Genomic DNA, 25,643 nt, shown 5'->3' with positions numbered 1-25,643 from the left:
TTTTCTGAAATGACAGAAACTAGAGAGAAAAAAAATTCACCATGCTCAGAGAGTGTGATCCCGTCATACCTGATGTAAAAATGTGTTCCCCCGTCAAAGAACATTAGAGCTTTTTTTCCTCTTCTAGTGAGCTGTTTCATCATGTTTTTAAATCACCTTGGTAAAACACGATACAATACCAGGCAACGGCACTCCACAGTTTATTTTCATCCATCGTAATTTTACCCCAAAATAATCCAGTAAACCCTTAATTGATCATAAAGATAACCACAGATAGCCACAGACAGCCTGTGGACAAGTATAGGTGGGCCGCTTGCAGGGTTGCTAGCATGTTGGCGGCTAAATTGATGCAACTTCTTTGCAAGTTTCGCAAACGGAACCAGTTGACTGTAATTTAGATTTAGATTTAGATTAGATTCAACTTTATTGTCATTGTGCAGAGTACAAGTACAGAGACAACGAAATGTGTAATGACTGTAAACCGCTGCCCTGGTAACAAATGATCCCACTTGCGACGAAGACAAGGACTTGAGATTATTTTAGCCTGAGTATGTTATGGCGTTCGCCCAATACGATGTCTAGACAGCTGTCTGAGTTTATTTATCTGTTATTTATACAGGGGAGATCTTCCTGAGAGAGTCCTCTAAGAACAAGGTACACAGGGATAAAAGGAACAGACAAAAATCACCAATATTATAATATAATATTATATTATTAATATTTCAAGGAATTAAAAACAGAGGGGGGAAAAAAAAAAAAAGAAAATCTACAAAAAGGATGAAAGGAAAAAAGAAAGATTAACAACAATGATATAAACCCTTAAGACAGAAGCACAACCTTGATGAAACAGAAAAAAAGCAATAGATTGGAATCACGTAACAAAGGACCCGGCAAAACATTCACAATTTTCAGTGAATAAATCCGCTAACATTCTCTTGAAATGGCCTAAGGTGACCAACGACTCTAGCTTTGGTTCCTCCTGACGGCCGTTCCAAGAGAATGGGGTGTGAACGGTAAAAACCCCTGTCATCCCAGCATCTGTGGAAGCATAGGGAACCTCCAAAACTAGTCTTGAAATCTTGTGTGATCATTTGTGACCCTCCAATTCAAAAGATATCTCGCTTTGAATGCCCTCATCAGTCCTGATGTTCAAAATTGCCCATTTGATTCAATTCCTACAAATCCCAAGATTCCCCTCTCCATCCCACGCGAGGTCCTTCTGTCGAACAGCGCTAGGGCTAGCATGTGCTGCTCTCTGGGAATCACTGGCGTAGGAGAGCCAGGTTGGGGTGCAAAAACTCTCGTCTGAGGTATTTTAATGCAATAACCCTAACCCTAACCCTTTTTTAGGGAGTAAACACAGACCTCGCATTTCAATAGTTATCATGCAGCTGCACGTGAAATGATGATAGTTCGAGATGGTATGCATTAAGGATTGGCCAGAAATACACATTGAATTTCGGCTAAACCTCCCCTTTAAGCAAGGCATCAAGCACATCACGAATAGAAAATTGTTGAAACAAAAATAATGGTTTGCTATTAGTTGACCGAACTCCCAAAAAGCCAGCAGAGGTCTGGGAGAGGGAAGCCCAGTCAACCGACAGAACATTGTTAGCTGAACAACCATTTATTTCAAACAACAAATGCTCTTTAAAAGCATCACTTATCCCATGTTTTCTCAGTAACAAGGCCAGAGTCTGTCATAATTTGCTTCAGCAGGGAAGAAGAGGAATTCCCACGCTTGAAAGTATTAACTGTTTTCCAGAATTTAGTAGGATCCCCAGGAGAATCTGAGATAGTATTTAGAAAGAAGCTTGATTTAGCTTTCTTACTAGCAGATGTGCATCTATTCCACATTTGTCTGAAAAACTGTCAGCTACTGAGTCTGTCTTCCTAGCTTTGGCCCAAGCCTGGTTTCTCATCGTCAAGAGATCTAATAGTTAAGTACAATACCAAGGGTTCGACCTATCCTTAATTCTAAGGTGTTTAAAGGGGGCATGTTTGTCAGCTAGAGAAGTAATTATAGGATAGAAAAATAGAGCCATTTTAGGGTCAGGTATGTAGAACAATACAGGAAATCAGAGTAATACAAATCATGGAGATATGCTTGCAGTGAGAAATGTTTAACATTTCTTTCATGATGATAAGAGGATCAGTATTTTTCTGTTTAGTGTTTCTAATACAAGCAATAGGGCAGGGATCACTGATGCCCCAAGACCCCACTCGATAAGTACTTATGGGGGCTATTTGTCAAAATTAGGTCAATCAGTGAGGAGTTTGCTAAGTTTTTTTTTTATATATGAATCCAAGTAGGTTAAGTGATTAGCTGAGTCAGGTTGAGGTCAATACTGATATTCTTCAAATAACCAGAGGCCGGCCGGTTGGCCAATCAAGACTTCAAAAATAAATAAATAAAATCCCCAAGGACCATCAATTCAGATGACAAAAAAAGTCTTACACATTCATATTATCAACAGCATCTGCCAAGGCTGCCTGCAGGCAGTATATCCCAGCAACAAACACAACAACGGTAAATATTGCCCTATGGTCACATTTCAAATTCTCAGAGACAGTAATATTTAACTAACATGATGCAGAGAGTGTATTTTTCACATCGAGAACGATGTCTCCCCCTTTGTGGTGCCTATCACATCTAAAAATACATCAAAAAATTAACCCAGATGCCCAGGAGGTCCATTTTAGGATGCAAACTGTGCACATTTATGTGCACCAGCCCAACCCCTGACTTAATTTCAAAAGTAGAACTATTTTGCGTTGTGTCCCAGTATGTGAATGGAATTCTACAGATCCCTAGTGGCTAATACTTTTTCTGTGGCCCTCAACAACTATCTCCCTTTTAAGGGGCAATCTGGGATTCAAACGACAAAGCTTTTTGGTTAATGCCAGACAAGTATGACATGTCAATATAGTGGAACATTGGTTTAACAATCAGAAACCTCATATACTATTTATAATTACTGCAATTCTCACAGCGGAGGTCATGTGTATGAGTGCAAGAATTAAAGGGATAGTTCACTGATTCAGTTACACACTGAATACTAGTCCATAACAATGAAAACATCAATAGTGACGATAAACAGAAAAGCCTTCTGCCCAATATCGTCAAGGATGTGGGAATATTTCATAGCATATTGATGTAGCCAAAAAACTAAGAATATGCTTTACTTTTGATTTCCTGGGCAAAATAATGTTGACTTCTTGTACTCACGTTGGCATGTTCCTTAAACCTTAATTTGTAGGTCTAGCGTGTTGCACAACATATGCTTCCCTGAGGACTTGTTCATCGTACGCAGGAGGTGAGATTAAGCTCTGAGCACTGCAGCGCAGGTGCATCCAATTAAAACCGGTTTAAACCGAGAAAACTTGACATTGCAATTGAGTTAAAGGCTTAAACTTTTCAGAAGACTGCAGTGGTAATAAACTGGCAAAGTTAGGGGACGATTCATGTACGTTGCAAGAGGCCCAGTTGGTCTAGACTGTGTGATACAATTGTACCTTTGCAAGCAATAGCTGCACTACGACTGTACAGTATATGACTTTACAAAACCTTATGATGACCTCATGTTTATCACAAATCAAACTTGTTTGTCCCTCTTGCCTTTTTTGGCAGCGATGGCGGCATGACAGAGGCCTATGTGGCAATGTGTCACATTTGATGGCTGGTGAAAGTCCACTTCACATCGGCATTAGGCTAACGCCACTCAGTGACTAGCCGGAGAATGTCTCCATTTCCTGGTTGACCAGTTCCCCACCTCCCACAGTGAGGCCCCATTACTCCCCCCATCACACAGAGCTGACCTCAAACCACTGGCTGGAAAGAGTAACCTTTCCCCCTCCTAAATCAAATCAATAACACTTTCCCGTAAACAGGGAAACGTTGCATTGGCATTAATCACCTGCCCTTCCATCCTTGACTCGAGTCTACTCTGCCTCTCACATTACCATTGTGCTGGTGGAGGAAGGGGCTAGCATGCTGGAGATGCTGCTACATCCCGGAGTGTGTTTTGACTGTAACCAACAGCTAATTGTTAACATTTTACTTTTGTTTAACACAACCCAATGCAAGTCAAGTTAGCATGTTTGAAATTTCATGCCCAAATCATCTCAAATTCTCTGAAGAGACTCAACTATTTTATTTAAATTACTTTGAGATGATTTGGGCATGACATTTATGCTAAACATGCTAACATTGACTTTCATTGGGTTGTGGTAAAACATTTTTTAACAATTAGCTGTTAAATGCAGTGCCCAGATAAACAGAAACCAAAGCATGGATTGGAGTCTATCCTTGTCCATCAGGGTAAGGAACCATCTATGTGATTTAGCAATTTGGTTGAACAATCCCCTTCATCAATTCTGCTCTTGAAGTTGAGAAACGATGGGTTTCATGGGTGTGTCGTGTAAGCACCTACAGGTGCAGCCACACAGGGCCTGCTCTCTGTGTACGGTGGCAGGAAGCAGGTGCCTGGCTATTGATAGTGTGAGGGGGTGGAAGGAGAGGAAGGTACGTGAGTATGGAAATCAGGTGGTCCACGGTTGTGTGGTCTCCTGGTGCATCCACTAATCATTCTTACTAACGCTCGTTTTCTATTTTCGTGCCTGGCCCAGGTGGCTGTGGTCGGGGATTATTATTCTGTTTTTCTGAGAAAAAAAAATGTTTTACCTTGGGGATTCCGACATGACATTATTTTCAGCCTGTACGGTACTTAGGGGGTATTACTGTTTGTACAAAAATATTACCTACTTCATTTCTCAAATAATACTGCTGATAAACTGCAAAACCCATATGATATGACACATGGCAACTTAAATCAAAGAGTAAAAAAATTTAAGTATCCTTGATATAAATGTTAAACCTAGGGTATAATTCATTGCTACTGTAACTGTCTACTGTACCTGCTTTTTACAGGAACAATTGTACTCTGTCTCCTGGCTGTATGCTATAAAGGATACAGGTAACAGCGCCACCAGAGGCAGCAAGGTAGAGAGGGGGGTTGATTTAGGGGGCAGGGAGGGAGGGAGGGAGGGAGGGAGGCTCGGTAGGAAATCAATGTCTACCTTTTTAAAACACCTTAATCTTCCAATTAAATCTCCCCGATAGTGTTGAGATTTTAACAGAGAGAAGGGGTAGTTGAAGAGCGAAGAGCGGAAGAGCTACACAGGTATGTCTGTCAGAGGCAATTATGTTCTCAGTGCCCCCGGCTCTAATCTGGCAGGGAACGGCAGACGTCTGTCAGACCTATCAGCTTACCTCTGCCTGCGAGTGAAGCGTGCCGCCCGTCACAAAGAAGCCATTGAGGGGAAGGGAAAGGTAGTTGGGTTGTTGTGCAAACATTAGGGCAGGCATTTGGCAGGTAATAGAGCAGACATAATGAGCCCTAAGTACCTGTAATCCTAGGAGATATCACTTTAGATAGGAGGACTGAGGGAATTCCCTCAGGTATGTGTAATTGGTCCCCAGCCAGGTTGGATGGGTATCAGGTGTAGGGTGTCAGCTGTGTTGAGTGCGGCCTATTGATCCAAGAGAGCGCGCATTTCCTGACCCAAATTCAATTGGAGGAGGTGGGCATCTGGCTGGGGCTCTACCTGCTTGCCGCTTCACAGGGAAACAAACGGCAGCAGGTGTGGGGAATGTGTCTGTGCAGGTCTGAGAGTATGATACAGGGAAAATCAGGCTGTGTGCCAATTCTGTTGGCGCTCACCTGCGTGTTAGTCTGATGTTGAGCATTGCCTGGCAAGGGCAGAAGGAAGTGATACAAATGTTAACAACACACTGAATTTTGTTCTGTTTAGTGGCATTAACTGTTGCTTAAAAAATGGTAATGTTTTCTACTATGGACACTGCGTTTCCATGCTAGATGGCATTTTGGATTGTGTGTGTGTGTGTGTGTGTGCGCGGGCATGTGTGCACATGCACATGCATATGCACATGCACATGTGTGTTTGTGTTATTTCTTCTGGATGCCTGTTAATTGTGCATTTCATTCATGCTTAAGTGATTTAAAAGGAAAAACAAGAGTATTGGCCTCTGTTTGCACGGAGAGCATTTGTGAGAGGAAAAATATACGAAACAGGCAAGACAGCTGCTCTTTTCCCTCTCATTTCATCCAGTTATTGGTTAACTTAGTGGAAAAAGTAAATTTTCAAGGGATTTTAGGTCGGACCTATCACAGCCAAGGTAGATGTGTGCTTGACTTGAGGTCTAATTTAACTCCTGTGTAGTATTGATCGAGCAGGGCCACGAGGGAGCCCCATGGTCTTCCTCTGCCCAAGGTAGACAACGGTAGGAGAGAGATGTGTTATAAATGCCCCTGTCCACTCCCCTGTTGATATCAAGCAGGTTTTTTGAGCCATTCTGAGTGCATCAGTTTTTCACATCTACTGCAGTGTGATGAAACACCTTTGGAAATGGCCGTAGGGACCAACCGCAGACGGTGGTTAGGCAGTACAAATTGAAGAGAACAGGAGGACAGTTAGTGCAGGGGGGGAAACCTCTAAGGTCAGGCCAGTACGGGCTAAAAGCTGAATCAGCTTCACATGGGTGGGGGTCTGGGGGGGGGCGGGGGTGGGAGGGGGGGAACTGAGGAGGATGCAATACCTGCAATGAGAAAAATATGGATTCCTGTCTCCAAGACAAATTGATCTCTTGTGTGTAGGAGGAACTGCCTCTGAAGGGAATCTGCTAACACTGAGAGGGAGGAAGAGGAGAGGAAGACAGGTTTGCTGAAGCTCTCTCCTGTAGAGGAATTCAGAGGTGTGTGTTCTCTTTGTCTAATATACAAAGTACAATCATATCCCTTCGCAATTATCATGTAAAAACTAAAATGTGTTAGGAACGTCTTGCTTTGTGTCACCGCCTCAGTGTCGCGATGATTACGCAACACGAGTTTCTCTTTATTCTAGCCCAGACTGGCTGACAGTAACTTGTGGAACGAACCTGACCACACGCAAAGTCTGCAGCAGAGACGTAGCGTGTTGCTATGACCAGTTCCCTCAACAACACAGACTCCCTCGCCACACAAAGCTTTGAACATGGGGAGAGGGAGAGGGTGTTGGCAGGGCCCGCCAGCCCCGGCCCTGCATGAGAGGAGTCTGTCATGGAGCCACACATGTAGGACATCCTACAGCCGGGCCCCAGTGCTCCCAGAGCCCATGCCAGGGGGAGTCAGGGCTCCAGACACCTGTTACCGACAGCCGGCCCCCCCTTGTAAACAGGAAAGGATTAATGCAGGCAGAAATGAGCGCCGGCCTCTGTGCCAACTCCATCATTTGGGATATTTTACAGGGAAAGTCCTCTGCAAGTTCCATTAGGTTAAGCACTCATTTTTCTGACAGCATGGAGATATGAGGCTCACGCTGAGAGGAAATCTGTAGACTGCTACATAGCGGGGAGCAAGCAAGCGTTCCTACCTCACAGAGCTGGAGTAGCTTTCATGTTCCCAGGTTGTAAGCCTGTTGGGTGTCTATCCGACCGCAAATTATTACAAGCCATTTTAGTTCAATTGCCCAAATAAACAATACATTTTGGGGGAATTTTTTTTTTTGTATAAAGACGACGGCTGTAAGAGTATTAATCAGGAATAAATGGTACAATGGTGGTTGAAAAATGAGTACAGCTCTGTCGGGTGACAGACAGAGAGGAGATAAAGACAGGCAGCAGGACCATTTAAATGACTCACTAACCTACGACTTACAAGCCACAACATCATGGCAACATACTGTGAAACCAATTGCAGCAAAATATATTAGCATATATCCCCGGAATGTTTTCATCAAAAGGTGAGGTGAAAATCAAATGTTGATATTTATGTTTAGGTCTGGTTTTCTGTTTGAACCGATCTTGAATAGCGAGCGCGGTGACACCTTTATTCCAGCCCAGACTGACACCTGTCAGTGTGTGTGCAGACCCTGTCACTAACACAGACAGGCAGGTTGACATGCAGGACCTGAGGAGACCCTGATGGCACTACTGACCTTTGTACACAAGCTGCATATAAAACAAAAATACAGTCAACAGCGAGCGTTGCTATTTGTGTTGGAAGGAATAGATTTGGACAATAAAATTGTGATAGTTTACACAAGTCTGAACATGCTGTTGCTGTCGGTGAATTGCCTCAAATTGAAAGACAAGAGCCGTGATTGATGACAATGCTGTATGTTGATCAGGCTTTATATTAGAATATCGGGAGTTGAATCCCATTCCATCAATGTTGAGAGTTTGGTACCGTACTTAGTCACTGTTTGATTTGGGATTGCCATACACTGTCACATGCAGGGAGCTATTGACGAAGCTATTGACGCTATTGTACGAAGTCCAGACGATGTGAAACACATTTAGGAAATAACCCTTATGAAAAGTATTCATATGTCATGGTCCATTGTCTTTAAAAAAAAAAAATAGAGAATTTTAAGGAGAATGACATGCCCTTGTTTGTCACTTGCATTGAATTTTCAGTTCATTCTGAAAAATGCGATTTGCTTTACTTTGCATGACAATGTATTGATTTTATGTCAAACCATGTACAAAACAAATAAGGAGACTATTAGATTTAGTTACATTGTGCTTATTGCATCTATTGTATCTATGGATATACTATTATGAAGTTTGATTTTCACTCGTGTCTGTCCATAATGGTTACAGAGAGGGTATATAAAGGGGGGAATAGAGCAGAGATGTGAACATCATTCTTCATCCTGTTACCCCCTGTTTGTGCTTGCCTTGTACACTGCATAGCAGAGAACATGTGTAATGCATCATGGCCTGATTTCTGACAGAAGTGGAGGTAATAACTTTAGGAAACCTTGTTCGACTGTTACTTTCCCTTTCACTGGCCCGCTCTTGTGTCAGCCATCGATCTGGCCAAAGACAACTCATTTCTTTTCCGTGACACACCATGATGGACCGGTGCCTCGGCCCTGACTTATTTGAGGCCTTCCATTTCTCTGGTTGAGAGCTGGAATGTCCCATGCTTGGGAAGTCTATTGATCTAGTGTGGACGGACAGCTCAAGAGGAACTAACACTTTTCTTATGGTCATTTCTTCTGTGTCTGCGATGGCTGCTCCCGTTCTTAACCCCCTACTTGTGTGTAGCTTGCATCGGCAATGTGTGTACAATAAGGACCTTTGGGTTGTTATGCTTGGTGTTTAAGCCCTGAGGTCACAAAGGTCACCCTGATTTTAAACAGTATTCCGTCTAACACCTGACCCTGAGGCCTAGCGCAAAGACATGAATGCGAAGTGACACACGACTAAAAGGGGCCAGGATAAAGTGTTCCTTTATTTAATATTCTCTCGCCCAAATCCACATCCAAATCTTAATATCTTATAAAGAGAATACACATGTAGAGTGAGGTGGGGGAAAAAAAAAGAAGAAAATGGCTTTTAAATTCATTACTGTGAGCGTGTGTGGTCGTGCTAGTCCTAGGGTCAGGGCAGTAATGCAAATTGCCCTGTCACTTCGCTCTCTGTGGGATGGGTAGACGGGGGGAATCCAGGCCGAACCTCCACACTTACAGAGGGAAAACCTCAGGCTAAACTGAGCCGCAACCTGAACTTGGAGTTCATTTTGTTTCACCGCGTCTGTAGCAAAAGAATTAGCCCGGGGACATTTTTTTATTTTTTTCCCCCCCGTCTTAATGTTTCACTGTGACTACTGGAATTACAGCAAGAAAGGTAATTCAGAGCAAGAAAGCTTATTTCCAGCTATCCCGATCGACAGCAGTTCAGACAGCAAACCTAGCTTGTGAAACCTTTCTTCGGTACATGGGGAGAGAGTGATAATATTTCCGACAAGCCTGAAGATAAAAAAAAAAGATAAAAAAAAAAGAGGGAACAAAGCTAGTATTCAAATTCAAAATCGGTTTGTCTTTGTGTGCTTTCTGCTTTCTGACACATTTCACTAAAATTAAAGGACCTATGCTCTGATGCTCTAATAACCTTGATGTTGAGAATCCCTCGACAGATGACCATAGCAGATTATTCACTTGTACATGTCTTTCATTTCTAAACACAGGACACATTGTCAACTCAGACTATTACTGTATGTGTCAAGAAATGTCATTGTCTCCCATCATTTTAGCATTCTTTGGAACCGTTAGATCACTTCAAAGTGGTAAAAACCTGCAGGCAGACACATGGTCACGCAGTATTAGTTAGAGTGGGGTAAGAGAAAAGTTCATTAAATACCTCAGGGATTAAGCTGGCAGTGTGAGTCTGGCATCTGCGCTGGAAACGGTTAAACCTTTCGCACCTGCTGCCCCTGCCCTGACAAGCTTCCACCATTTGAGCAGCCAGGCTGTTGAAAGCCACTCTAGCCTTGAATTCAAAGGCCCCTTCACCTGACTCTAATGAAATCAGCCAATTTAGCTGAAACATAAGTTGGGCTTGTAGATAGCACTGAGGCATGTATTTAAAGTGGAGTTCTACTTCAAAGGGTCTGAAAGAGCACCACCGAAGCACGGCGGAGTTACTGGGAGGTGGGCAAATCTGTAAACTGCTGGAGCCGAGAGAGGCTAGTCACCTCATCAGGAATAGATTTTACAGCCCCTGTTGCTCTAATCCTGACAAGCCGTCTACCATTAAGCAGCATATATATCCCCCCCCCCCCCCCCCACCTCCTCCTCCTTCCCTAAAAAGATGTTTCATTTCACTGTTGAAGACATCACGTTTGGGGGCGAATGTGAATGTATTTATTGCTTTAGGAATGGTGATCAGAGATATGTTGGAAAGGGTTCTGTATGAACTGATGATTGGGACACATACTCCCTCAGAATGCTCTTTCTGCCTGTTTTCTAAGTGGGATAAAATCAATATTCCAACTCCAGGAGCCTTCAAAGGCAGCCAAAAGTAGCCAAGTGAAAATTATTGTTTGGAATCAACAATCGAAGCACAATAGTGTTGATCTGATCTTGCTGATATAATAACAAAGAGACAAGCTCACAAAACTAATCACAACTACAAAGACCAATCAAATCACATGGATATAGTATGTAGTATAGGCAAATTAATTTCCCCTGTTTACCCTGATTGTTATTAAGTCAGAATTTACTGAATTCATTGCACTGATTTATGAAAGTCATATTTTTTTTTCATTCTTTTAAGCTATGGTAATTAGGGGGTAATTATGTAACCTACAGTTAACGACATGTGCGTACAGTAGAGGTGGAATTCTGAATTAACATGCAAAGTATTTGAAGAAAAGGCCCCACCTCTAATAATTGTTATTAAGATGTACACAACTTTGAAATGCAGTAGAAACACCTCATCATAAGTAAATATGTGCAAATAGAGATTTTTTTATCATCCTCTGTACTTTCAGTAGCAGAAGCCATGGAAACATCTGTTAAATAGGAGCAAATGTCAGCTAATTATTTTACTAAAGCGTGTTTTTAATTGATCAACAGGGGACCAGCTGTAGAATGGGGCGTGCGCATCTATGTTCACGGAGCGAGACAGGGCGATTCTGGGAGACAGAGCCCCCATCACCACACAGCACAGGGCCCAACCTGCTCTGTAATTACTTAATTCATGAACCAACACAAACCTGCAAACCTTGACAGAGTCAGGGGATGAGTGTGTGTTAACCCTTTATCAAACAGACATAATATGGTTCATATTCAGATTTCCCACCAGTTCTTATGGAGCTCCAATGGATATTATGTTATGCCTGTGAATAGCCAGGCGTGTTCCATAAATACAACCCCCTCGTTAACCTAGACGATGTGAATGTTTATGGCTGTGTTCCACAGATCCTGTGGGGTCCAGTCTTCTCATGGAGAGACGGGTGGCAGGTAAGGTTTGTGACTTTTTGTGAATCATTTTGTTGTTGGCAGGGATAGCATTTCTCCTGCGTGTTCTCCCCGAGCTGTCACATCCAGGTAGGGCTAAGGGACTGGTTAAGCCCTGAGACTAGGGAATCTGGGTTAATGTCTCCAGATCCTGTCCCTCCAGGCTGGTTGTGAACTCCGCAGCCTGAAGAGGTGTCTCTTTGATACCTCCCCTCTGCATCCCCTCTCCAACGTGGTCATTGTGACTTCAGCGCCGGCACATTCCGGCAGATCATTGTTTCCTATTACAAAAAAAGGGACTAAAACATATTTGACATCCAGCTAAACTAGAGCTGTACTAGAGACGCTTGAGAAGCTGTGGGAAGGAAAAGCTCTCTTGGACTAGAACATCAAAGCTGCGTTTTTCTCTCTCTTTCTCCCAGTGCACCATTCTACCACACGGGTCTCTGGAGAGGAGCCTTTACTCCTAAGTTTTCCATGGGTAAGTCTGAGTGCTCCTTCAAAATCTATTCTGCAAAGTCCACCAAAGAGAGCCAGAGAGTGAGGAGAAGGGGGAAAAGCACGAGAGAGAGAGAGAGAGAGAGAGAGAGAGAGAGAGAGAGAGAGAGAGAGAGAGAAGAGAGAGAGAAGGGAGAGAGAGAGAGAGAGAAGGGAGAGAGAGAAGAGAGAGAGAAGGGAGAGAGAAGAGAGAGAGAAGGGAGAGAGAGAGAGAGAGAGAGAAGGGAGAGAGGTAAAAAAGAAATCTTCCACTGGCAGTATAGACTAGGGAAACCTCAAGCATGACTAAAAAGTACATTCAGCGCTAGTCAGTGAATTTCGCTCCCTATTTGTCAGTGCCACCTTGGAGAGCAGCGGGCATTAATAATGCATGGAGCTGGGAATGTATTAGCAGCTATCCTAGCGGAGAGGAACCAGCCGGGACCAGGGACCAGGGACCACGCTGGATGTGTTAGGGGGAACACAAGGGGAGAGGGAAGCTTTGGTGGTTCAGCGCTGCCCCTTATTTATTGAAGAGATTTTGGGAGATGTGTCAGGTGTGGTGCATGCGATGTATCATCCTAGAAAGCCAGGCGGAAATCCCCAGGAAGGGCCTGTAATTGAGTTCATTGATCAAATAGAGGGACATACAAGGACCCCCCCCCCCCACACACACACACACACACACACACACACCCGCCCCCCACCCACAGAGCACCACTATCTCGTCTGCTACCTTTGTCTAACACTAGAAAGGACCTGCCCTAGGGTCACAGACACTACCGCCAGCTAGGTAAATAACGTAGCAACGGGGTGTAAACAGCCTCGTCATCCCATTTGCATGAAATATGTTGATTTTTTTTTTTTTTTTTATCCCTCCAGGCTCTCCCCTTAATTTGCAGGTTCTACAGCAAAGACCTCTATCTTCTGTACCCCAGCGGTTGTTTGATAAACAAACCGTGGTCTGAAATGGATGGTTGGTAATATTCATGAATAGGGTTACTAGAACAACTACACCTAACTACACCTAACTACACCTAACTACACCTAACTACACCTCGTGTTTCTCTCCTTGCTCTCCTCCTCATGTCAAGTTGTCCTAACCCTAACCTAACCCTAACCCTAACCCTAACCCTAACCCTAATCTCAAACCGCTTACACTCAGAATTAGAATTGTGTGCATCTCTGAACATATATATATATATATTCAACTTGTCTCATATGCATGTACATGTCAAAATAAGATCATAATTGCATATTCAAAAGTGAAACATTTACTACTGAATCTAGGCTTCAGTAAAGCCAATGTTTCACTCCATATAAATGAGAGTCATTAAAGTATACAGGTGTACAGAACACAAGCTGCTGCGCTATTATCATCCAAAATCCAACCGCTTCGTCATTTAAAGTCCGTTTAGAGCCTCTTTCTTGTTTTGTTTTCTCTCTCAACTGAAAAGACGTTCGATTTTGACCGAGGCTCACAGCTTTGTTTTTCATGAAGAAAAAGAAAGAAGGAGAAAATAAAGGTATAACAGTTGTGGCTTCAGATGGGTGTGTAATCCTTTGATCACATCACTTAGCTTCCTAACACTGTGGCTGGGCCAAGTCACTAATGAAATTCTGAGGCCTGTAGATAGGCCCCAAGCCTGAATGTGACACAGTCCATCTGTTCCTCAAACTCCTCGGCACCACAACACACAGCTCAATGTGGATCCTTTGAAATGTTGCTCTCGTGAAAAAACGAGGGTGTTTCATGGAGTTGTGCCTACGTGACATTGTCCAGTGTTACATTTGAATTTGTGTTTCTGCCCATCATTTTACTGTACCTACTGTTATTTACTGTTGCTACTTTTAGCGCTTGTATTTATGTTTACATTTTTACTTATTGCACTGTTTTGTGTTGTTGATTGATGTTGTAGAGCTGTCCTAAGCACTTAAGCATTTCGTTGCGTTGTATACTTGTGTACAAATAAACTTGAACTTGAACTTAATAATCTACAGGTCACACATCAATAATACAAAATGTATTGTGCAGGCATGTCAATGATGGCCCTTCACAAGAAAGAACTATATTACAGGACATAATACGTAATACAATACAATACAAAGTAAGTAGTGACTAAATAAGCTTTTGGAGGACCTTGTTTGTTAACACACATCTCAGGGCCGATGTCTGTGTGGTCACAGTAAGTTTGTTCACAACTGCCAGGACGCTGCATAGTGCAGCTGTCGAGCTGTTAACTGAGAGGTTCAGATGCTGTAAGTAGGGCATTAGGGGCGCTTATGACAAAGAACGGAGGAATAACTGCATACACTCTGATACACTTGGAGGATGAAGTCAGAGGGTTGATAATGTTAGAGAATCATTGAATTTATGTGAAAGACATCTATTATTGATTTTTTCTTCTTTTTTTTTGTACTCTGCAACCTTTCGTCAAGAAAGGGTTTAGAAAGAGCTATAGTGTACCTCAACAAAAGGAACAGAATAGTGATGCTGTCCCCAATGTCACCATTCAATTCTTCCTTCCCTCCTTCCACACACACACACACACACACACACACACACACACACACACACACACACACACACACACACACACACACACACACCACACACCACACACCACACACACACACCACACACACACACACACACACACACATACCACACACACACACACACACACACACCACACACACACACACACAGGCATGAGTACGTCAGACAGTCCCTCATATCAACTAATGTTCCTCAGAGATAGACTACATGCAGTAGGGTCTTTGTAAACGAAACTGGCCGACATTTCTAGACACATATAAACATCAGTCGCAGGCCACAGAGATGCTATCTGAGGCCTCAGAGCTGGGAGAAGCACTCTTGCAATTTCCAATAAAGTGGAGCCAGATTTAGTGTGAGCCTTGGAGCATTCCTTCAGGACATGTTTCAAGGCATTACTGCTCACAACACACACACACACACACACACACACACACACACACACACACACACACACACACACACACACACACACACACACACACACACACACACACACACCAGAGATGTCCGGCAGCAGCTTGAGCTATAGTTACTAGAGGATGTCATAAGACCTCAGCGCAAACGCGCGCACACACACACACACACACACACACACACACACACACACACACACACACCTTCCCAGTACATTACACCACTGTAACACACTTCACAATGTGATTGTACCAGTGCCTTATTTAATTCCACTCATAATTCCACTATCTGTCGATGTGATAGGAATGTGATCTGGCTCCTCAGACGTGACGAGTGGCACTCAATCTTCAACTCTTTTTGGCTGTGAGACATACATTGCACGCCACGGTTCAATTTGCATTTTATTAAATTACACATTTGATCTTTTTAATGACAGCATGCCGAGGAGTTCAATTGAAAAGATCAGAGCTCCTGATTCTCCACACCCTACATGTTTAAAAGTTGAAAGTGATTCATCAAATATATGCATTAATGTTTCAAAGAAATATAGTGTTATCCCGGCCTGATCCGCCAACTGTATAGGAAACACTCCTTTAATATTTCAGTGACAGGAAGAAATAATGACCTTAACGGAGAAAAGTGCTAAAGTGTTAAAGTGGCTCAGACATTCATGAATGATCCTACTGCAGCAAAACGTTTCACAATCGGGAGGTGCAACCAAGAGCATCTCATCATGTTGGCGAAGGTGTAACCCAAATAATTAGGCAGTAAGTGATTCTAGGAAGTTGCTATTGAGGATTTCAAGAAAAGGTGTTAGCTCTCAGCTTAGGTAATCAGGTAGACATATTTTCAGGTGAAACCCTGAAGATGAGAAGGGCATACCAACAGCAGCTAACTCAGGAAATTAATGTGTTAATGTAAGTGATGGGAGCTTACCTTTCTTTTCTTTTTTTTCTTCCTCCGCTCTAGCTTCCCGTCAGCGTGGAATACTTTGAATGAAGTACAGACAGGCCATGTTGAGGTATGAGGAAGCTCTAGAATACAAACAGTACATCAAAAGAACAGGCAGACTAGACCGAAGAAAAAGCAAACAAATGTGTACTTCATAGTAGGTGGTTTAGTGTTTTTCTAAAGGCATAATTAATTGCATGGTGTGTGTGTGTGTGTGTGTGTGTGTGTGTGTGTGTGTGTGTGTGTGTGTGTGTGTGTGTGTGTGTGTGTATGTCTGTGTGTATGTCTGTGTGTATGTCTGTGTGTGTGTCTGTGTGCATGCGTGTGCGTGTGCGTGTGCGTGCGTGCGTGTGTGTGTGTGTGTGTGTGCATTGAGCCACCTCTGACGGGGAGGTGTGTGTGAGTGGTATAGATCGGCAGTGGTCAGCGCAGCGGAGCGTGTGTTGTCAGAGGTTGCTCACTCTTTGATTCTACCTCTGCAGAGTCAGCCGCGGTTCACCTCCCGCACACTCAACTCATTTATCTTGTGACAGTCTGTGATTCTCCCCATTCTGTCTGCATCAATCATTTTCAATCACATCCAGGCAGCATCTCGCAGACCGGGGACCACTCAGGCACACGTACGCACATTCAAACACACACAAAGCAGAAGTGTCGTACTCGTAAGAACGGACGTTTCGTGGGGGGGACCTCGCCAAAACAAAGATGCCTCAGACAAAAGGGAAGAAAAGGGAAAAAAAGAGATCTTTCGGAAAAGAGATGAGAAAGTTTTGTTGTTGGTTGAGGTGATGTGATACAGTACACTTTCCTTTGGAATGAAGCCTTTTTTAGGAAGGTACATACACAACACTAGTAGTGAGACAATATTTACACACCAGAGCATCAGCGTAGCCGAAGCACAGCAGGAGAGCTCCCCGTACCCCTCTGCTCCAGCCGGGAGTGGCTACAGCCCACCAGCTATCCCAAGGCAGGATTTTAATGATGGGGGAGCTTTTGGGGAAGCTGTCTGCGGAAGGTTCTGGGGGAGGGAAGTGGAGCTTGGGCTTTCTCTTTGTATGTGTGTGTGGGGAGGGGAAGAGGAGGGGGGGGCAGGAACAAGACAGCTCTGGCGGGTCAGCCTAACCGGGGGCTCTAGTTTGGACCACCTCAATTGGCTGGGTCCCCACACTCCACGGGATGTTGGCCTCAGACTGTAGCCAGAGCCAGCCGCAGAGAGGGGAAATTAAGGGTCTACATGGAGACATGGGAGATCTACATCAGTGTGTTGTGTCTTTCTGCAAAGTAAATGTGATATGGATCTTAAAATACATAAATATTGTTTCTTGGAATTGTATTATTGGATTGAACTGTATTCAAAACTACTGGGTCCCATACCATTGCATCTGAATCTGATATCACTAAAACTGTTTAGGGTGCTCTGTACAGTACAAATTAAAACAAACATTGAGAGTTTAATGAAAAATCATGTTTTGTTTTTTTACACTTCCAAGTTGTATGAAAATAGCGTACATTATAACATAGTTTTACTGTTTGATTTGTAGGTTATGCCAAACAAATGTTCCTAAAGTAATATAATAACATGGCAATAGCAACCTGTCATCAAGGGATGGAGAAGTCTTCTCTAACATCAAGACAGAGTATCAAAATAATACAGAAAGAGAGAGAGGGACCTGTAAAAATCTCTCTCTCTCTTTCTCTCTCTCTCCCTCTCTCCCTCTCTCTCTCTCTCTCTCTCTCTCCCTCTCTCTCTCTCTCTCTCTCTCTCTCTCCCTCTCTCTCTCTCTCTCTCTATTACTCTTTGTGTCTCCATACTGTATATGTGGCCGTTCCCTCCAGAACGAACCCCCTTTTATTATGTCAGAGCTGCAGACAATTCTGTCCAAGTCAGACCGAATATTGGTCAAAATCATGTGCCGTTATTTGGCAACCTCTTAGACAGCTAAGATTATTATGGGGATCAAAGTAAATGTCAGATTTCTGCAACCATTTCGCAATGCTTTATCTGACTCTGAAAGGCACTCCCCTCAGCCTAACCAACAAGCATCACATCCATTGTGTATAGCGTTGGCAGAACGATGTGGCTGCTCTTGTTAAAGTTGACAAACAAAAGCCCCCAAAATCTAAAGAGATGTTTCAACCTCGTATTTGCCACCGCTATGTAGCCTACCAGAACACAGCAAATTAACAAGTAACCCATGTCTTTTGGAGAATTTCCATCCCTCTAAAAAATAGACCCGAGACACAGGCATCAAAGAGGTGGGGGGAACTAAGGGGACGTACTGGAGTGACCATCTCCACGCTGCCCTTCGTGGATGGACAGCTACTGTGAGTGTACACGAGCATCACTTTTGTAATACTTGTGTGTATGTTTTTGTTTATGTGTTGATATGGCAAATGGACCACAATACTTTTTTTTAGGAATTACAGTATCATACACTAACACTGTGTCTGTGTTTCTCAGTTTAATGTCTCCATTTCTCACTATTCAGTGGTTCATACACACATACTGAGCAGGGCCTGTGTGTGTTTTTGTTTTATGTGTTCATACGGCAAATGGACCACAATGCTTTTTTGGGATCTACGGCATCACACACTCACACTGTCTCTGTCTTTCTCAATTGAACGTCTCCATTTCTCACTCTTCGGTGGTTCACACAAACACACACACTGAACTGGGCCACCGTCATGTGTCTCAGAAATAAACAACAGCGAAGCTCAGTAGCCCAGTTGTGCTGGAGGCGTCAGATCTTCTTCGGTGGTACGATGAGTAAAGCATAAACTCCCAGGGCGGGAGTTTACTGCTACAAGCAAAACACCCCACATAAGGAAAGGTAATGCTGGGGATGTTGTGGAAATGAGATACAGGTTTGAGATAAAGGAACATAATCAACAAATGACCCTTTATTATTACAGATGCAGATGATAGTGTTAAACACGTAGGAGGGTGCCGGAGGGGGGAAGCTGCACAACCATTTATTTTCCTCAACAAAACGTTTGGACATGGGATTTCGTCCTGGGGGATATCAGGTTATTCCGAATTAGCCATTGTTGAAGGTACTTCAGGGGGTTTTCCCCCCCTGTTTTTAGTCATGCTAATAGCCATTATAATGGTATTAGGTTGGACGCCGTGCAATTTGCAGTGCATTAATAACTGTACCACCTTCTGGTGTTGTTGATGTGGTAAATACTTATGGTGTAAGATCATGAGAAATGCCTGTCGTCAAACACAGCAGTTGTCCTATGTTAAGTGGGGTGTAATCAAATCCTCTGGTCTGATAAGTATTCACATCCTGGCTACAATGTGAACGGCCACTCCGTGTATTTTGGGGGTATCGGTGGAGGGCCGACTCCGGGAGGCCAAAAGTTCAGCGCTGGTGTGGGTTTCATGCTCACACAGCCAGTTCAGCTCAGCGCTCTGACTTCTATGCTCTTCCTTGAGCTGGAGGCTTTGTACTGAAGAGTATAAAGCCTACCTCTAAACCCTTAAGAAAGTAAACGAAGGAGAGGAAGTGTTAGCTTATCTGCGCTCAGGAACACAGCGAAGGGGAGAGGGGGATGTTGGAGGGACCTAATTTTAGAGATGGCTGTCGCTAAAACCCAGGCCCTAGGGGCTCGCTCCCCACTGCCACACCAGTAACGTCGCTCATACAGTACTTGGTCAGCCCAGGTTGTTGGGCCTGCCACAAAACCCAAACATGCTAACCTTTTGTCAGGTTTGAAGAGGTTTGTCTCACACAGTGGTCTCGTGATGTCACTGCTCGTCCAGGCTTCAGTCCAGACACTGTTCAAGAGCATGAGGGGACATTATACAATAATTCAATGCATTTCTGAGCATTTGGGTAACGGTCCAATCAATATGAGTGGGAATTAGTTCAGCCAAGCCCCTCCAATAATTCTGTGCGGTTCTTCAATCCAAATGTTTCCTTTACAAACTGGGAGGATCACCGTGTGGTCAACCTCAGCCGATCACCTCCATGTAAGAATAACATGCTACGGCTCCCATTTGACCAGCCGCCAATTCTGGGATTGCCTTTGACCATGGTTGGTCGGTTCTCACGGAAGTCGTGTGTACCGCATCCATCTTGCCTGGGAGTCAATTCCTCGGTGGGTTGGGCTTGTCAGCCAGAGTAAACAGCGCTTGATAAATGGAACTCAAGGTGTTCAGTCACCTGAAGCAGCTGTTTGAAGTAGGTTTCCTCACAGCCACAGGCCAGTGTTTTCACAGCTGTGGGGAACCTTCAAAAGACGAGTATTTTTCCTTTCTCCTGCTCTCTTCTCCCGACGGCTACATCGGGCTGATGCCGCTTCAAACCCTCGACAGAACAGCCCTGGACAGACTCACAAGAACAGAGGGAAACTGGAGACACTCATTTGGGGAGTGCCAGTGCCAGAATTGGCCCAAGACAAATAAATGCAATACGTTTGAACATTCGTTGCCTAGGTGGGCCGATCATCTCGTAATTACCTTCCCTTTATGTGTATATGTACTGTACTCTTACTGTTCCAATGGCACGAACACTGAACACAATCTTTGTGTTATTCAAACAAAGGAGAATCCTTTTTTTCTGCACAATAAGAAGAATGAAAAAGAAAGAAGGACACGGCATCCCCTGGTATGATACTCCTCAGAGCTCAAATTATTGTGGGTCATACATTTGAGCACACTTTTCTGAATGTACTTGATGTGATAACGAAGCATATTGCTGCACAAGGACAACTCCTCTGTTCTCAGGAAATAGCATGGCAAAAATGTGCCTTTAACTAACTCAGCAAAATGTAGAAACCTTTGAAAAATGGAACCTTTTGAAACATCCGTCACTAATCTATGAATAATGGAGAAACCTGGTTGTGTTTCTTTGTCATTGTTTGTGTTGATTCAATAGAGATGATTAATTTGTTACCAGTGGCTTAGTGAACTGAACATTAAACATATCACTTCTATATCCTGTTTCAATTACCTAAAGTTGAGGAAAAAAACATAGGTATGAGAGATTATATTTATGAATTATATATATATGAATATACATATTATATGAATAATAATGCATTATTACTTAAGAAAGTGTGAAAGAAAGTGTTATACAGCCTTTATACCAGATTAGAGATGAAGAAAATGTCTGTGGTTATGATGCTCCATCAGTTAATGTCTTTGAAAAGAGGAAGTTCTACTGCCATTTGTACAGAAGTGACAAAAACAGGAGAAGGTTGATCTGTGCTTGGGTTCCTCCCATCTGTTTAGCCGGAGGACCGCCGTTAACTGTAGGACTGTCATTAACCGTATGTCTGCCGTTAACCGTAGGTCTTCCGTTAACCGTAGGCCTGCTGTTAACCGTAGGCCTGCTGTTAACCGTAGGACTGCGTCAGCAGGTTACACCTGCTAGTCCGAGAGCCTTGACACAGGAAACGGGGGCTCTGAGGGTCATTTGGCCAAGAACCAGACTTTTACATCTGTATGATTATGATACCATCAGCCAAGTGTAGCTCTGTGATTAAAATGAGCTCTTCACCATAAGGAGCACAAAAGAGCTTGACCTTCCTGGGTTGACAAGTGCACTCGCCACCGCAGCTCCCACGTCAAGAGAAGATGATTAAGAGCTGGCCGGGGCTTCAACGAGTCCCTGCATCCTCGCAATTCAATCACATGCAATAGGGACGGAAACGGTTTTTAATGAATGCGATGTTTTCCTTAAAAAAAATAAAAATAAAAGAACTTTAATTTGCCTTCTGTACCTTTTCTTGCGCAACTTCACATTACCTACAGCTGCAGTGAAAGTGAGGACTGTGACTGATGTCAGATGTAACAATTACGCGGGCCGGGGCAGAGGGATAATGGGGAACAGATGTTGGGAAACTGCAGGTTGGACAGCGAGGCGAAAATGAAATGCTCTCTCCCTCTGGCCACCCACAGCTGTCCCATGAAAGGTGCTCAGCACTTCCTACAACGTAGGTACACTTGTTCCCGCTGCCGAATCACATTCATCACACACACAGGCCTGCTGTTACCACATGAAGACAACCCCCGTGACTGACCGCTTTCAAACCTGGTCTCGGGTGTTCCTGGAGAACGCAGAGAGCTAAGTCAGCTAGGTATTTAGGTCTCAGGCAAAGTTACTCATAATGAGAGCATGGCTCACTGAATTACCTCTGTTACACATGCATTCATCAAAAATAAATGTCCATACACTTCAGTTCAACACAGCGGTTTCAAACCTGGTCTCGGGTGTTCCTGGAGAACGCAGAGAGCTAAGTATTTAGGTGTCAGGCAAAGTTACTCATAAGGAGAGTGTGGCTCACTGTACTACCTCTGTTACACATGCATTAATCAAAAATAAATGTCCATACACTTCAGTTCAATACAACTCAAACTGGTAGAACTGGTATTACTCAGGATAGAGGCTGCCAATCACCACCAACAGCCTGTCATGACATCGAATCTCTGACTCGAATGATAAAATGAATTTAATGACAGGTTTTCCAGTAGCCATCAGCAGAGAGCCTTTCATTTGTCTCAGTTTAGCCACAAGAATGAGCAAAGACTACAAAGATCAAATATTAAGTCGTGTTTGCTTAGGTTCGATCCTGAACAGTGCATTCAATTTCACAGTGTCAAATCTTACAAATGACAGTTGATCTGTATCTGCTACGACATCAAAGAAGTCCATGCATTACCCATTGATGAAGGTCTCAAACAAAGTCATATTTGAGATCTCAGTCAAATTAAGTTTACATGCTCTATCAGCTGACGTGCGCTTTCACACCAATCACCTCTTTCTCTCCCCTCCCCCTTTCATGTGCCATTCACCGATTGGACCAAACAATCCAACGACAGAAAAACAATTGTTTTTTGTGATGCGCAAGTAAGTTAAATAATTATGAGCACGGAGCCGGGGAGGAAAATGGAGTAGAAGAGATGGAATTTGCTGATGCGGTTTTAGTATGTACATGAAAAATGACATTTAAAATTTTATTACACAGATCTTTTGAATCTCTCAGATGAAACAGCATAGTTTGCCTTTCACTCGGATGCCCCAGATTTCCTTGCAGATGAGTCACAATGAAGCGTTACATCTCAAGGCCATAACTCATGTTTGTGTAGAATAAGTTACCAATACTGCCGATGTGACTCTGTATGATTGTCCACTGATGCGTAGAGTGATATATTAAAAAAGATCAATAGAAACAATACAACAAAGTGCATGCATGATTCAAGGACTTACAGGTGGACAGACATGCTTTATGTAAAACAAAAAAAGAAGGGGAGAGCCATAGTATGTTGAAATTATTTTAAAATGTCTTGGTAAATAATAAAGATGACTAATTGATTAACTGATTAAATTGATGCTTTTGGAGAAAGGTACGGTACGATATTGCTGTAAGGCGATGCTAAACCTAACAATCAGAGAGGACTGTGGTCAGATTAATTCCCTGATACCTGGTATCAGTATCTTGTGCACTGCAGTAATGTGTGTGTATAATGTGCACACATTATCTTGGCATTTCCTCTTGTCCAATCAAACGGCAGATATCCTTCTCCTAGAGACCATATCTCTAAGTAACACTTCTCTTCTAGTGGCTGTTCAACAAACGTTACTTTTACCAGTGTTTTCTTTCAAATTATAGATGTTTTGTGCTTACTGGAGGAGGCTAATTTGTGCTCATCTGTATTGTTGTGCCTGCTGTATGTTTCACAAATGCTTACAACCAGGTATTTGTCTCGAGAGGTCAGGGGTAACTGCATGATCAAGGGGAGCTCTCAGAGGTATATGGTCTATCAAGACAGAAATAGCAAAATGGGTAATGGGCAGATCAGCTCCAGCTTTGAGTTCATTTAAGACTAAAAGGTAATTTCCAGTGCTTGATGAGAAACGGAAGAATGCTAGGTAATGACTAAATGTGCTAATAGGAATAATTATAGCATGGCCAGGGGCTACCTCTATTAGCTGAAACAAGAACCATTTAGCTTCTGTTTATCTTTGTTAATTGTCCCGAATAATCACCAAATATTGTATTATCTTTGGAATAGACTTCAACAAAGACATGGCTAAAACAAACAACAGTTTGTGACTTAAATGTGAAATGTGTCCCCGTTCACAATGGTTTTAACGGCTTAGCCTAAGGCATAGAGTTTAGAGCTACGTTCACAACTGCAACATGAGAAGGCAGAGTATGGGGGTACTTCCACATGGAAGTTCTACCTTCCAACTGGGGGCTGCATCAAGGCTACTAGTAGATGTGCAGATGGTTATAGTTGAGGCTCATTTTAGAGATTGGTGGCTCGGTGGCCTCTGTGGTTCAGTTGGTAGAGCATGGCGCTGACAACGCTTAGGTTGTGGGTTCAATTCCTGCTGGGATCATATATATATATAAAAATCTATGCATTCACTGCAATGTAAGTCACTTTGGATAAAAGCATCAGCTGAATGGCATATTATTATTATTATTATTATTATTATATTATAACTATATATTCATTGGTAACCACTTCTACTTGGGGGAGACTAGTGTAGTTTGCTCTCTAAGTATAAAACCATCATCAGCCTGAAACCATCCAGACAATATTGTGACCATGGAATTACTCCAAGCATAACTGCTTAACAAATTGAGCTCAAAAGTCTGCAGAATATCCAACAATAGATCGAATGCAACATAGAAAAATCAGAAAGGGAGGGAGAGAAAAATGTAGAAGAATAAAAAAGTATGAAAGACAAAATGCCAAACGTTTTTTGGGGCCTAATCCCATAACCCTCATGAGCGGTTAATCCAGGACCATGAGAGCCAGCGTGGTCCTGTGTGTGTGTGTGTGTGTGTGTGTTGGATTAGCTCTGATGAGTGCGACTGGATTCCCTCCTCATTAGAGAACTTGGATTAGACCTGGGACGGTTTGAATAGAGCAATTGTTTTGTTTCCATAGTTTCACTCCAAATAACATTGTGTTTTTTTCCCCTACAAACAAGGGGAGCATCATTGTCACGCTGGATAGTGCTGAAAATGTGGCTTTCGGATAGGGTGGAATCCCAACTCCACGCGCCTAAGTCAAATCATCGCGCACTTTTCCCATTGACATGGATGCAAGATTTACGCAAATGTCAGAGTTATGTGAGCAGAGTTTGAATTCTGCCCGTAATGAATCCGCCTAATTAAAATGATGCAGAGGGTGCAGTGGTCGGACATCAGTACATTTGGAAAAGGTCACTCACGTAAACGGTTATGGTGGAGAAACGGTGGAAAAGCGTGTCAGAGACGATGCTTGACGGTTCACTAGGACATTGCTCAGACATCAGCTTCCTCATTGGTTTAACTATGTTACTCCCTCCGCTGCCCTCTAAACCAACAGCTTAATGAACATGATCTGGGAGGTTGTACTGTGAATAGTTTAATATGGATGCAAGAAGTACACACAAAATGCGGATGTGAAAAAAAAAAACTGTCATGT

This window comes from Argentina silus (assembly GCF_951799395.1).
Source record: "Argentina silus genome assembly, chromosome: 14".
Taxonomy (NCBI): Eukaryota; Metazoa; Chordata; class Actinopteri; order Argentiniformes; family Argentinidae; genus Argentina; species Argentina silus.
Note: the sequence above shows the minus strand (reverse complement) of the source record.